Raw genomic sequence first — 12,699 nt, 5'->3', positions numbered from 1 at the left:
GCGAGGCACGCCTGCCTTGCCTGGCCCCCTAGCGGAATTCTTGATGCAGATTTCTTCGTACGTGCCCATCATTCATGTCTGGCACATGATGTCGTAACCCTTGAAGTACGACACGCCAATATACTGAATTTGAGTTCCCTAAAAGTAATTCTGAGAAATTGAAAATTATTTAGAAAAGACGTGTCTTATTCTGATTTCTTCTCTTAACTCTTTCTTTGTTGAGCAGGCGTCTACAATATTAAGAATAACTGGGTCAATTTACGGGAAGTTAGCTGCGCTCAGAAAGCTGTGAGATGAAAACAAAAACCATAAACGCGCGCAGAACCAGGAGGCCGTAAGTAGGGAGGGGCGAGGAAGGGAATCTGAAACCACTACACCACAAAATGTTTTCGTAATTTAACTTTTCAGGGTATACTATAACATTTACACGTATTTATAGCGACCACCAGTTGTCAGAGTTATCCGGTCCTCCCACCCCCACCCCCCTCAAAAAAAAAAAAAAAAAAAAAACTCGTGAATAGCCCTGCGCCGAACGTTTACAGTTGGTGAAGCTGAATAAAGCGTGCCTCTGTACTAATGCTCGCTGTAAATGCCACCTTTTCTACAGTATGAGGTCTCAAAACTAGTTCAAGTCTAACGTAGTCGGACAAAAATGCACGGCGTAAAAATAGTGGCTGTTCTAAGGGCAACACATGGATATTGTTAAGGGGGTGGTGATGTGTGACTTGAATGCGTGTAATTGAGGCTATATATATATATATATATATATATATATATATATATATATATATATATATATATATATATATATATATATATATATATATATATATATATACTTTTGACCCTTAACAAAAGAACTACACCTATAATACTAAGCATCGTCATAAATTTTCTCGCTTGCAACGGCGTTACGCCAATGTAATATTAGGGAAGCAGTACAATTCAAGCTGTCGATACAAAACGAGAAGTAGTTACAGTGAATTTACGCAGAGTAACAGACAGGCTATGTATACTATACGATTGACACTCTTTAATATGTTTAACATAACCCCTTTCGCATAGAGTTCTTGACTAGGAGGTACAGGCGTTCTTTCGGCTCGGATCTATGGCTCGGCCTCCTGGAGCTCGCATAAAAGCAAAGTGAGCGCAAAAGCACACGGTTGAAACAAGAAAGCTTTTGAGAAAGCATTATTCATTTTCTTCCGCAAAATTGGCATCATAAAACTAAGTCGTCACCGATATAAATGTTGTGACATTACTTATAATCGGGTTTCTCATGAAACAATCGAGCGCATGTGGACTTATATGAGGAAGAGTGCTCTGGGTATAGAAACTGCCGACAAAACGAGCGCGTGATTTATTCGCGATGTGGATACTTCCCTCTTTGTAGCTCGCCAGTAGCCACTTATATTGTAGCGCAGCTCAAAGCGCTGCTTGAGTGAAAAGCTGGGCGGATTTGTGCAAATTCTGATTGTACTACATGTTTTTTTTTGTCGGCAGGCTCTTGAAACAGGGAGTGTCTCGGTGCAATTTCTGCGTGTCTGCATATTTACTCGTATACCATTGCGCTTAGCAGGTGTGCATACAATGATAAAGGCTATGAAACGCTATAAACGCGCTAAAAACAAGCAAATACACCATTTCGCGAGCTACTCGCGCGCGCTCCCAATGCAGACGCTTTTTAGATCTTCAGTACCATGCGACTCTAGCGCCGCCGCTACTGTCACCCGCTGGAGAATCACCCGAGATACGGCGCGGCCGCCTCGTTCATTCCACTTCCTTCTTCAAGCACACTGTAACAACGGCTCTGCCCCAGCTCTGTACGGGCTACCCAAAATTCATAAGTCTGGTACGCCAATGCGGCCCATCGTGAATTTCACGCGTCCACCTCTTTGCAAACTTTCGAGTTACCTTCACCGTGTGTGTGCCTCACTGCTTGGAAGTGGCCACACGTTCATCCGTAACTCGCGCGACTTCATTGACAAGGTGCGTCATCTCACTGTGGACGACGATGAAATCATGGTGTTATTTGACGTCATCCCCATTTTTACCTGTGTTCCTGTGACGCTTGCTGTGAATGCCTGTGAAGTTGCCCTGCAGGCCGATGAGAAACTGGGCGAACGCACCATGTTTAAAGTGCAGAATCTCATGAGACTACTTTTTTTTTCTGTTTGAATAATACCTACTTTACTTTTCATGGATTCAATTACAAGCAGATGCATGGGTGCGTCGATCTCGGTAACGGCAGCAAACCTGGCTCTAGAGTCGGTGGAAAGCCAGGCTCTGGCTTCCTTTGACCCCGCTCCGAAAGTGTGTTTCCGATACATTGATGATTGCTTTTGCATCAAAGTCTGATGAATGTCAATAAATGAAAATGCCCTGGCCGCCTTCACCAACCACTTAAACAGCATTGATGAAGCTATAAAATTCACCCTTGAAAAGGAAAGTTCTGGACGGTACCTTAGTTTTCTTGACGCAATGGTACACCGGGACTGACAGCGTCTGTCTTTCAGTGTTCATAGGAAGGACACACATAGCGGGTGGTATCTTCATTTCGCGTCGGTCAACCCTGTAAGCCACAAACGGTCTGTGGCCTTTTCTTTAATAAAGAGGGCCCAAAAATTTGCAGTAAGCCAGGAGCTTCATCTCCGACCTAGCATGCATCCGACGTGAGCTCGGCGCCTGCAAGTACCCCAGAAGTTTTCTTGCGTCGTCCGAGAAACAAGCCCTACGCCTTACTGAGCCACGTGATTCCCTCAGCCTGCGTCGCGTCTCCGTTCCGTACGTTCTCTGCATCAGCGAGGCATTGGCGCGTGTCCTGCGTGAATACAAAGTGCAAGTCACCCATATTCCAAGCCACAAGCTACGTCACGAGTTGTTCAGCGCCAAGCAAAACTAAAAAAATGAAAAAGTTCCCTGGGTTAATTTATAAGAATCTTTGCGCTGACTGCGAATATGTCTACTTGGGTGAAAGCGGAGATTTCGAGCGACGTCTGAAAGAGGACATGAGGGACGTGAAAAATAAAGTCCAGTGCTCTCGCAGAGCACGCAGAAAAAATGCACCACTGCTTCGGCTGAGACCATGCTTTCGTTATCGCCCGAGAAAAGAACAACACAAAACGGCATTATCTGGCATCTTTATTCATCAATACATCGAGTAACACGCCAGAACGCCGGCAATCTACCTTTGACGTATGCAAGATGCCTCAAGTGATTATTTTAGTGGATTTAAGCTGGAAGCTTCGGCCTCTCAGCTTAGTGAACAAGGCTTCTGTGTGGAAGCCGAAACGTCTATTATTACATTTTTGACACCCTCTTGGTCAGCGTCCTTCTTTTTATGTCTACAATGCCATTACCTCCCCACCAGACGAGATTTCGTCCAATTCTCGACTTCAAGTAGTGTTTGTGTCACAACCATATTCAGAATCAAACCCTGTTCAATTAAAATTCACTGCACTCGGATGTTGCAGGCTCCATCAGCGTGGTCGAAAGTCTTGTTATTTGATTTGCATACACATATACATAAGGACACAGAGGAAAGAGGGAGAGAGCAAGCTGGCAACTGCCACCTGGAGGGGCACAACGCCTGCTCACTCTTTCGGGAGGAGAGAAGAAACAGAGGAAACAAAGATTAGAGGGGAGAAAGAAGAAAGAAGATGAGGGAGGAAAAAAATAACGAAGACTTCGACTAGTATGAGTAAAAAATATAAATAAATAAAAACTGTCTATAAACGGGTGGTCAGGTCCGTTTGGTTCATAAATGTAAGGAAATCTGGTGGGCCTGGTCGCGTCGGGAAGCACAACCACTCGGAAAAAGGTAGTCGTTTAGGGTCGAGCACTTAAGCCCTAGGAATTTATATTCCTTAATCAGCAGAGATCGCTGCGTAGCAAATGTGGAATAGTGCACTACGAGATGCTCAAGTGTTTCGCAAGAGCCACAAGCTGCGCACAACAGACTGTCCACACGTCCTTTACGGTGTAATCGTTCCCGCACCAGCTCAATGCCCACTCTTAGTTTGCACAACAGTGCTCGGGAACGACGAGGCAAGCCACGGATACGAACACGGGGAAGGAACGATCCATTGGCCACACACTAGTCTGGGTGCTGCTTTAGGAGGTGTCGGCGTATAAGCAGATGAGCGTTATCCATCGTACATGGAATTCCCGGACAGTCACAGCCATCATGGTTGCATGACGAAGCAAGGCAATCCGTTTCTTTATTGCCTGCAATGCTTACGTGCGAAGCTACAGACTGTGCAGATAGGCATACCAGAATATCGTTGATGGATTCCATGATGCTACTTAGAATAGGGCTGTCGGCCTCCTTGCTGGCGAGTCTGCTAAGGGCACCACGAGAGTCGGTGAGGATGAGAACCTGCGATGCTGGCAACTCTTCTTGTACGTACTTAAGGACGACATCAATCGCTACTAGCTAGGCCGTCACCGACAATGAGGGGTGCTGTATTTTAAACAACCACCTGGTATCGGTTGAAGGGCAGAAGGAAGCTGCAGAAGTGGTCAGGCCATCGCTGCGTACAGAAGCGTCCGTAAATACTTTTGTATAGTCCTCGAAGTTTTCAAATAAGTGTGAATGGGCTCATTGGTATAGCCCGGGAAGGTTGTCAAGGGCACGGGAGCTCACGAACAGAAGGCATTGGGCCTCAGAGGACCGAATGGACGAGCCGGTGGAATAAGGACATCGAAAAGAATGCACACTAAAATAGGGCGTTTCGACGCATCACGTATTTAATAAACCGTATGATTTGGTCAGAAGGTCGGGGAGCAACAGCCGAGCAGGTCCAAGCGTCGCCATGCACCAACCATGAACGTCGTTGTCTTCCTGCCTGAGAGTGGTACGTTCTGCCTTTCAGAACAGCGCTGCTCCTCTTCATTACATTTATCTCCCCTCCTGAAAAAGAGCCATCCTGGTGACTTGGGGACAGGAGACTACAGTCGGGTCGTATATAGTAAAGCTTGAGCCGGTCTAGATGCACACTCTCACGTCCGCGGTGTCGTCGATCAGGAGGCGCCGCGAGTGGCTCACTGATATAATTGACTGGTGACGATTGCTGGACGACGTGGTAAGGGCCATAGTACTTCGAGAGAAGTTTTGATGACTGACCAGGGCTGGTGGAAGGGATCCAGAGCCACCCAAGTGAACGAGGGATATAAGACGCTGGAGCCTTCGAGCTGCCGCGATAGTGTTTCTGGCGTTGTTGATCAGAAGTGCAGTGGAATCGAACAAGCTGGCGACACTCTTCGGCGTACTTAGCTGATTCGAAAATGGTTGTCGACTCAGGCAGTACGGAAGAGTCGTGTCGAGCATGTAGGAGGGCTCGCGTTCATAAAATAGAAAGATTGGGGAGAATGCCGTAGTTGTCTCAGTCGCAGTATTTTGTGCGAACGTCACGAAGGTGAGAACACGGTTCCAGTTTGACTGAGCAGAATTGACGTAAATTGCCAGCACATTCCTCAGTGTTCGTTTAAATCATTCTATCAGGCCGTTAGTTTGAGGGTGGTATGCAGTGGTGGTGCGGTGAATAATGCGGCATTCCTTTTAAGGCGAATCGACGGCTTCGGAGAGAAACACGCACCCTCGGTCGCTGAGCAGCTCACGTGGAGCGCCATGACGTAGAACGAAGTGGTGTAAAATGAAAGAATCGACGTCACTCACCGACGCACATAACAGAGTAGAAGTTTCTGCGTAGCGCGTCAAATAATCGATTGCGATGATTATACAGCGGTTCCCAGCAGGAGTGATAGGCAAAAGTCCATAAAGATCAATGCCCACATGTTCAAAGGGTCTGGAAGGACAAGGTAGAGGCTGAAGAGGAGCGGGAAAACGGGGAGGAGTATACCTATGCGACGTTGACAAGCGAGACAGTGGATGTAGCAGCGGACAAAACGGTACATTCCACGCTAATAGTAACGGTGGCGCAAGCGTGTATATGTTTTCAGTACTCCCGCATGTCCGCAATGTGAATAAGCATGAACGGATGTGCATATATATGACCGAAGATGTTGGGGAATAACCAAGAGCAATATACGCCCTTCAGAAGGGTAATTCCGGTGATACAGCAAACCATCTCGAATGTAAATGTGGTGGATTTGCCACTGCAGTTCTCGAGGGATGGTGTGCGATGGAGGCCGACATAACAATATATAAAAAAAAGCCACCCAGGCGTCTTTCTGTTGCTCCAGACGTATGTCAGTGATAGAGAGTGAGGACACGTCACAGAACAATGTATACGGGGAGGAATCATCAGATGAAAGAAGCGACTGAGAGCGTCAGCCTCAGAATGTTTACGTCCACACCGGTAAACGACGTGATCGAATGTCGTACTCCTGCAGACGTAGTGCCCATGGGCAAATCGGGTGGATGGATTTTTTATGGATGAAAGCCAACCTAATGTGTGGTGATCTGTGACTATATACGCTGAATGGGCAACCGTAAAGACAGGGTCAAAACTTGTTTATGGCCCATATGATGGCTAAGCGTTTCTTTTCGGTCACGGAGTAGTTGGTTTCGGCTTTGGTGAGCGCACGGTGACTCAGTCGGGACGAGTGGGTTAAAATGCCGCAGTATTGGAGGTGAAGTTAGAAGGCGTGGAAGTGTGGTGAATTCATCGTCGTATGCTGATGACCACCCCACGAGGTCACAGCTGTTGCAAAGGTGTTCAGTTAAAGTTGCTATGATGGGTGCTAAGTTGCGGATAAAACGGCGAAAGTACGAACAAAGGCCGATGAAACTCTTTCATGCAATGTCGTTGGTTTAGAGAACTCAACCGCATGAAGTTTTGTCGGATCAGGAAGAACACCTTCTCTGGAGACGACGTTGCCCAAAATAAGAAGCTTTCGAGCACCAAAGCAACACTTTTTCAAATTCAGCTACAGAGCAGCACATTTGAGGCAAGTGAGGACTGCTTAAGCGCTAAAACTGCGTCGGAAAGTCACGCGAAAATATTACAATATCATCGAGGTAGCACACATGCCTGCCATTTAAGGCCACGGAGTATGTTATCAATCATGTGCTCGAACGTGGCAGGCGCATTGCATAGCCCGAATGGCATGACATTAAATTCATGCAAACCATCGGGAGTAACAAAAGCTGTTTTGGGGCGGTCAGCCTCCGCCATTGGTACCTGCCAGTAATCAGACCGCAGATCTAATGACGAGAAGAACTCAGCTCCTTGGAGGCAGTCGAGTGCATCGTCGATCTGAAATAACAGGTAGACATCTTTGCGTCTTATGTTTTTCAGCCATTGGTAGTCAACGCAAAAACGCATTGAGCCGTCTTCCTTTTTGACCAGAACTATGGGTGACGCCCTTGTGCTGGGATGATCTGACGCTCAGCTGGCGACACACAATATGGGCGCTGACGTATAAGGGCGTTGGAGCAGGTGTCGATGTGATGAGCTACGTTTGAAGTACGGCCCAAGGATGGTTGTTGGTAATCTAAGCTGGCACGAAAGCGTTCAAGCAAGGCGGTGATGTGGGAGCGCTGCTGCGCGTCAGGTGACTGTCGATACGTCGAGAAAGCGCATCGGTGATTGTTGGTAACGAAGCTGGAACGGGACAATCGATGGCGTTAATCTGGAGAGAAGTCCGCTGCTCAGTGACGACACTTGCGGGAAAGAAATCGAGGTTGTCAACGCTGCCAAGGCACTCTCCCTTCAGTAGGATGGAAGGACAGTGAAACGGGTTTGAAACGTAAATTGCATTAGAAGATTCTTGAATGGAGAGGACGGCGAAGGGCAGCAAGCAGCACTTGCGGCGAAGAGCGGTTTCAGCTGGTGTAAAAAGAACAGGTGAGCGAACAGACAAAAGTGGACGAGAAAGGGGGTATAGCGTGGTGTCGGCGGCGACGAACACTTCTTCAGGTAGAGAAGGCGAGTCGACTAAAATAGTCACACAGCGGCGAGCACTCGACCTCAGAGCGAGCACAGTCTATAACAGCATTGTGAGTACGTAAGAAGATTTATCCTCGAATGATATTGTGGGAACGTTGCGGAAGCACGTTCGACCGCATAAAAAAAACGTGTTCGATAACACCCTGTGCAATGTATGCAGCGAAAGGCCGATTGTGTTGCGCATTAGCAGACATTAAACTGCGGCTCCTGCGTCCACAAGCGCTGAAACAGGTACACCGTCAACAGAAACAGCAATAACATGGTATGTGGGGTTTAACATCCCAAAACCACCATATGATCATGAGAGACGCCGTAGTGGGGGGCTCCGGAAATTTCGACCACCTGGGGTTCTTTAACCTGCACCCGAATCTGAGCACACGGGCCTACCACATTTCCGCCTCCATCGGAAATGCAGCAGCCGCAGCCGGAATTCGATCCCATGACCGGCGAGTCAGCAGCCGAGTACCTCCGCCACTAAATAACCGTGATGGGGCAGAAACCGCAATAACATCACAAGGTGAAAAACAAAGCCTTAAAAAGTTCGAAAGCTGCGCAGTTCTTGCCTTTGGAACTGCGGTTCCTATAATTTTTTCTCTGGGTCAGGCGGGGTACGTCGCTTCATGGGAGAAAGATCTTCAGTACAACACGCATGCTTTTCGCAACGTCGAAATTGCGAAAATTCTTTGAACAACAATGTGGTTTAGAAGGTACCGGTGGAGTACAGAAGTTAGTAGAGAGGTGTGGTTTGTAGTCGTAACTGCTTGTTTTATTGCTCTAACCATTTCGCTTCGCTGGTCGAGCTCAAGCGCACTGGCAGTATGTGGTGCTCCGTAATATCCACTGTAATTGGGCTACATGCAGTGCACAACAAAACTGTGATTTTATTTTGATCTCTCTAAGGAAAATGTACAATCAATAAAATTAGACCCACTGACGAGCATAAAAATCATTAATCCACGAGGGGATGTGAAGTGCAATTCGCTCCTGAGTTAGATGCTGTGCGCCGACAACCTTCAGCGTGCAGTAATAAATCCTCATGGTCACAAAGGTTTCTTTCAACATCACTGCTGAAAGCAATCTTAGGAATTCCCTCCGCCAAACTATTTCGACCACACCAACACCGCGTCAATCACTTCGTTAATCTGGGCGCGGAGGACATTTCTATTGGAAACCCACTCTCAAGTGAATTACTTGCAGTGCGCTGCCAACTATGAACAAACGCACATAAGCGAGTGGCCAACTAGCCCCCCATCATACGCTTCCCGGATTTACGTTGTGCACCACTTCGTCCATCGCATCACAATTCGCGCATACACCACGGGGTCCATCGTAAAACGATCCGCGTATACATTGCCAGCAGTCGCGAGAACATTTGGCAGCAGAAAGCCCGTTCGACGTCCGTCATGTCTGCGGTGCATGGACGGTTCAATCTGTATGGAGCGGGGCTTCGTGCATTCGAGGCTTCAAACACATGATCACACGCTAAAAGGGCTTGCAGTACACACTCCCGGATGAATGTTGAACACTACTGCGCCCATCAGAAAACGATCTGCACAATCGCGCGTAACACATGTCAACGAAAAACCCAAATTTCTACGGCGTACGGCTTCAACCAGCTTCGCGAAACCACTCTGCGGCCGTCGCCACCTTGCTTGAAAAGAAACAAAAATGAACAGAAAAACCAGAAGCTTGTTTATATAATGTGACCGCCTCCATCCAATAGCGGCGCCACATTTTCCCCATACATCTCTGGTGATATGATACGGAAACACGCAACCGGGCGAGGTGTGTAGGTCTTGTATGCGTCGTGCTTTATCGCGTGTGCGCGGTGCTTTGTGTGCGTCTTATTGTTTTCAAACGTAACGAATAGTGATCGGCTGCGTGACGAAGAATGCAGAAGGCATCCTGTGCTCTGCACGCTTGCTCCGGCTACCAAGACGGTCGTCGAGGCCAGTGAAGCGACGGCGTGCTCTGTTGGCTTTGTTGGTGTTGTTTTATCGCGTGCGTGCGCTGCTGTCTGTGTCTCTGACTGTTTTCGTATGCGACGGACAGTTAGTAAAAGGTTCACGAACGATTCCAAAGACATGCTGTGTGCCGCACTGTCGTTCCGGCTACAGGCGAACCATTAAAAAAGTGTCGTTCCAGCTATACATCTCACTGGGCTAAACCATGGAGGCGTACAATTATACAGATAAATAAATGCTCTCCAATATCCAAACGAAAGGACACACGTGAACTACCGTTACAACAAATGACAATTGCAATAATGATTACAGTGACGCAGTGGCGCAGCGGCGCTAGAGATGCGAATTGCGGTAAAAAACAAAAAAAAAATTTCAAAAAAGTGTTGGTTTTTTTCGGTTATTTTCGGCACAGTTTGAAAAGTTGGCCAAAATTTTTGCGGGATGATATGCACCGAAGCGAAGTTTAGGAAATGCCTAGCTTTGAACGTGAAACCAAAACCCAGAACGCGAAATAAAAAAGTCGCAAATATTGTGAAAACACCAAACGACAGCTGACCACTCGCTATGAACATCACATGAAGTGAGCTCTAACCGTAGAATCTAAGCGTAGCTTCGTCGTTCGGGAGCGGTCGTGGTGAGGGTGGTGTCTGATGTTCTGGTGCCCGTTATTGTTCATTTCTGACATTTCTTTGTATACACTCTTCTGTGATGCGGGGCGCAAGTCCGTACATAAAACCGTGTGGAAGCATATTCTGCAATTGTTAGGCCAGTTTCCGACGTGTGCATGCACTTCACGGTGGGGTAGACCGTTGGCGGGAAACGGGGACTCGCTGCCTGTAAGAACTGCAACAGCAGCTACGCTTTTCATTGATATGTGGGAGTTAACGCCCCAAAACCCCCATATGAATAAAACAGACGTCGTAGTGGAGGGCTCTAGAAATTTTGATCACTTGGGGTTCTTTAACGAGCACCTACATCCGAGAACACGGGCCTACACCATTTCCGCCGGCATCGAAAATGCAGCCGCCACTGCCGTAATTCGATCCCGGGACCTCTGGGTCAGCAGCCGAGTACTTTAATCACTAAACCACCGCGGCGGGAGCCACGCTTTTCGCAATGCGACGTATCAACACGATGAAGAAAGCTACAGATGAATTCAAGTGCTGACTCAGAATAAGGTGAAACTTCATCTTTTTAACATCTTGATCAATGTTTTCGTCGTCGGAGCGATGACGAAATAGACATTTTTAAGTTCTTTGTGCTAACTGCAGTAACAATTCTAGGAAGCCGCACTGATTCACAGAGAACTGAATGAGTTCGTGGTGATTCTGCTGGCCTGTCTTCGATCTGCTAAATGCTGTATTCATGTGCAAAAATGAAATAAAATAAACCAGAAAGTATTTCGCTTCTGTTATTTACATAATGAATTTTATTGCTTTCGACATTCGGCAATAAACTATTGCCGTATGTGAAAGAAAATGTGTAATTTTTCATTTCTTCCAAACTTCGGAAATTTAGGAACAGGGTTTTTTTAATTACTCAATATTTCTGGAAAGTTTGCACCTCCTATAGCCACGCCTGTTCAGACATAGATGACCAAAGTTCGCAATCATATCACTTCTACAGGGGCGTTTAGTGACGTTATGCACGCAAGCCATGCAACTCTAAAGTGGCCGACCTTTTCTAGCGGCAGCGTCGTATGTTATAACCATGGTGCATGATTATGAGAGGTTTGTCAGCGGTGACGCTTCGCCGTGCTAAGAACGCTTTGCATTCGCTCGTGTTTTGGTCATCCTCTCAGGGTTGGCGCTGTATGTTCCAGGAAGGGAGGGGGGCATCGTACTTGCAGAGTGTCGAGCACATATTTGATTTCAATTGGTGCATGTGTGTTCCTTTTACACGGTTCTTTTGGGTAAGAATGCTTTCGTGAACCTGTGATGGGATAACATATTCGTCGCGTCCTCCAATACCAGGTGGAAGTCGCCTCTGGAGACGTACTCTGTGTACTCCTGCCTCATAGTCAGCAAAAGACTTTGTACAAGATGATTCTACTGCTATAGAGAACGGGCATTTGGCTACACGAATCATGATGAACCGATGTTCCCGAAAATTACTGGAATGAGAAAGGCACCGCATTAGTTTTCGCGTCGCCGCTGCGCGCTTCCCGCTCCGCCCTACTCACGCTCGTGCTCGCTCGCGATTCGCCTTTCATGGGCACCTGGTCATTTTGCGCAATAAATGGCCCTACTTACTCTCGCTTATTTCTCCCGACCTTCAAAGCATGGTACTTTGGAGCGCGATTGCTTTCATAGCATGATGAAGGCGTACGCGAACTTTTGTGCGGTATCATTCTAACGTTAACAACCCTTTCAAGAGATCGAAGGTGCCTGGGTGCTACGCTTCTGAATGCTCAAACTGACGAAAAGCGGGCAAAACGTGCTTTCATGTACCGAGCGGGGTAAAAGACGCCAAGTGACAAGCTGCGTGGCTGCACCGAATACGGCAGGAGAGATTGTGCTTCGGTGAATAATACGCACCTTTGTGAGGTATAACTGCGTTGAGTTCTCGCAAATGTTGTTTAGGGGAAGGCCACATCGCCAGCATAGGGTGTTTCACGTAGTGCGAGAGAATGTTCATGCAAAACAACAGTGCCTGGTCGATCTTACTATGTTTGGCGTAGAATTGACGCCTTCGAACTACAAAATACGATTAGCGTTGCATGAAACTGACTGCTATATGGCCACTGCAATCGGTTTAAATTTCGCTCAATTCTAATCGTTGGTTCTTTGACGGGCGTGCTGTTGCTGCTTGTATTCATGCTT

This window comes from Rhipicephalus microplus, chromosome X (genome assembly GCF_043290135.1).
Source record: "Rhipicephalus microplus isolate Deutch F79 chromosome X, USDA_Rmic, whole genome shotgun sequence".
NCBI lineage: Eukaryota > Metazoa > Arthropoda > Arachnida > Ixodida > Ixodidae > Rhipicephalus > Rhipicephalus microplus.
Note: the sequence above shows the minus strand (reverse complement) of the source record.